Below are 3,031 nucleotides of genomic sequence, written 5' to 3' on the forward strand. Positions count from 1 at the left end.
TAGCAAAGCGTAAACATACACATGAAAGATCTGTAACGTACTAGTAACTATATCAGGAGAACTTTCCTGATGTTGTCGAGTCTGAAGAGTATAAAGATGATTTGGGCATTGCTCATTAGTAGTACTGAAAGTGGTACCCTATTGATTTGGACGACCGGACTGAGCTTAGGAGCGATTCTGTTGTCCTTGAGGACCTGGCTGCGGACAATCTCTAACTTTATGGCCTGGCTTGTCACAACCAAAATAAATACCACTACCTGCTTTACACATACCCTGATGGTGCTTATCGTAAGTCTGGCAAAGAGGATAGGTGCGGGCACTACTAACATCCCTGGGTATTAGAGCCTGGCACTCTATCTTTGTTACCCTCTCTGAACTTAGAAATTAGAGCACTAGCTTAGAGAGATATGGAACTGATGACTTAGGATAAAACTGAGAATGGTTTTCTCCTTCAGATTTAGGCTGAGCGAAGTTGAAACTATCTGTCTTCACTCTCTTATTCTGCTTTTCCGTCTGCTTAATTTTCTGCTCTTCTATCTGCTGAGCATAGGTTATAAGTCTAGCTAAGGTCATATCACTATTTAGCATGGCAGATCTGCACTTATTAACCACGTTGTCGTTCACTCCTGAAGCGAACTTACTCATATTGGATCTACTGTCTACAACCACATAAGGGGCATACCTGGCTAATTGAGTAAACTTAAAAGAATACTCTTTCACTGTCGTATTGCCCTTCCTGAGGTTGATGAACTCTAGCACCTTGGCTTCTTTAAGCTCTTGGGGAAAGAATCTGTCTAAGAATGCAGTGACAAACTCCTCCTACTCTAAAGGACCTGCATCATCTGATCTTTCGGACTTCCACTTTTGAACCAAGTATGAGCCACATCCTGCAACTGGTATGCAACTAGCTCAGCACTCACAATAGTAGTCACCCCATGGTGTCTATCACTTTTTGAACTTAATCTAAGAATTTATGAGGGTCTTTATCTACCTTAGACTCAAGGAAGGTTGGAGGATTCATTCGGGTGAAGTCCCAAATCCTTGCAGCAGCTGAGTTGGCCAATGGGTTGGCTAAAACAATTGTTGGCCATTCACTATAAGCAGTGACTGATTGAGCAAGAGTGGTAAATGTGGTCCTGAATTCCTCATGAGAAACATGATCGCCTAAAGGTTCTTCGGGCTGAGGGGCTGACTGATTTCTTCTCTTATGAGGCATATTTTGAAATAAAGAGAAGAAGCAGATTAGATTGAGAGACTGACTTATGTTTATACTCACTGGCACGACATGAATACTGAAAGAAGGAAAACTGTTCTTAAACATCTCATAGCCTCTTGCATATAAATGTGGCACGCAATAAACCCATGTACAAGAGTCTACTAGATGCTGTTTTCAGACTTTCTAGGACTCTATTGAACCTGGCTCTAATACCAAGTTTGTAACAACCCGATTTGCTGAACCAGAGTGTTACACGGTGCTCATGACCCTGAAGGATCACAAGTTAACCCATGACTAATATCTGTACCTGTATACCGCATAAGTTAACATAATAATGCGGAAACATGCACTGAAAGGCCATAAGGTTCGATCATGAACATAACTGAATAACGTAATATTTGTGTGGGGTAATAGAATACCCAAAACAAAACTGAAGTCTCAAACATAATAGTCTGTATCTCGTCTGGAAGCCTCTACTGTCTGAAGAATCTGAATAAGGAGTTGATGGGACATGTCCCCAACTAACTCCAACTAATAAGATAATCAATGAGATATTAGAAAATCATTATGTCCTCGAAGGAGAAGGACTCACTTCTACTCTGACTGCTAAATCTGGAATCTACTGCTGATCTGGAACCCGTGTCTCTGAACCTATGGTGTAACATAAAAATAAAGCACCATAGCGCAAATACGTCAGTACATATGTACCGAGTATACATATGAGGTAGGCTATATGCAAGGGTTTGCATGCATGAATAATGCTATCTGACTGTCTAACATGAACGTAAGAATACATGCATAAATACATAACTATAACTGACAACGTGATTTTTGTGATTTTTGAGTCTGTATACTTATAACGTGACATGCTAGTCACTGATATGACTGATAACATGAATGACTATATCTGAATAATACTGATAACATGGGTGACTGTAGCTGAGTATAACTGATAACGTGGGTGACTGTAGCTGACAGTCCTGAATCTGAAGGAACTATCTGAGTTCCATACTGTATCTGAGTTGACTGTGTCTGACAGTCCTGAAATCTGAAGAACTATCTGATTTCTATTACTGAAACTGATTGACTGTATCTGACAACCCTGATTCTATAACATGAAACGGTGGGAAGTTGTATCTAACCGACATACCCCAAAGGCGCTATGATAGCTAAGCTGGGATCCAATCTATGCCTTGACTGGAAGGGTGTCAATACCGCACCACCGGTAAGGACAACATGTGAGTAACCCTCATATAACAGGTAACTCTAGCGAGAACGGTGGGAACCCTTACATAACAGGTTAAGCCACCTCATCTATCCTCATATAGCAGGCTATGATATCTCAACCTATGCTGGCTACATAGTTCTAGGATGTAAGAATTGCTTTTAGGAATCACACCCTCGTATAACAGGTGAGTCCTTATCCTTGGGTTCACTCGATGCTAATTCCTACTCCCATCTAAATAGACACTGACATTGATATACTGAACTGAACTGAGCCTGGACTGAGTTACTGAATTTCCATGGCTAATGAAATACTACTGATATTTGATAACTGACTGAGTCATGAGATCATGAAGATTTTTCCTGAGTCATAAGACTATCTGAAGTCTAAGAGTTCATAGCTTGACTGAGAGTATCGTGAAAACATGACATGACTCTAGTCACACAGCTAATATTTTGGGTACAAGTATCCCCACGACTCGATAGAAGGAAACTAACATAGCATGATTTACTTGAAGACTTGACTAACATCATAATACATACTACATTCATAGGAGCGTTTCATCAAACATGTAATAGGCATGAACTTGT

Source organism: Capsicum annuum, chromosome 12 (genome assembly GCF_002878395.1).
Source record: "Capsicum annuum cultivar UCD-10X-F1 chromosome 12, UCD10Xv1.1, whole genome shotgun sequence".
Classification (NCBI taxonomy): Eukaryota; Viridiplantae; Streptophyta; class Magnoliopsida; order Solanales; family Solanaceae; genus Capsicum; species Capsicum annuum.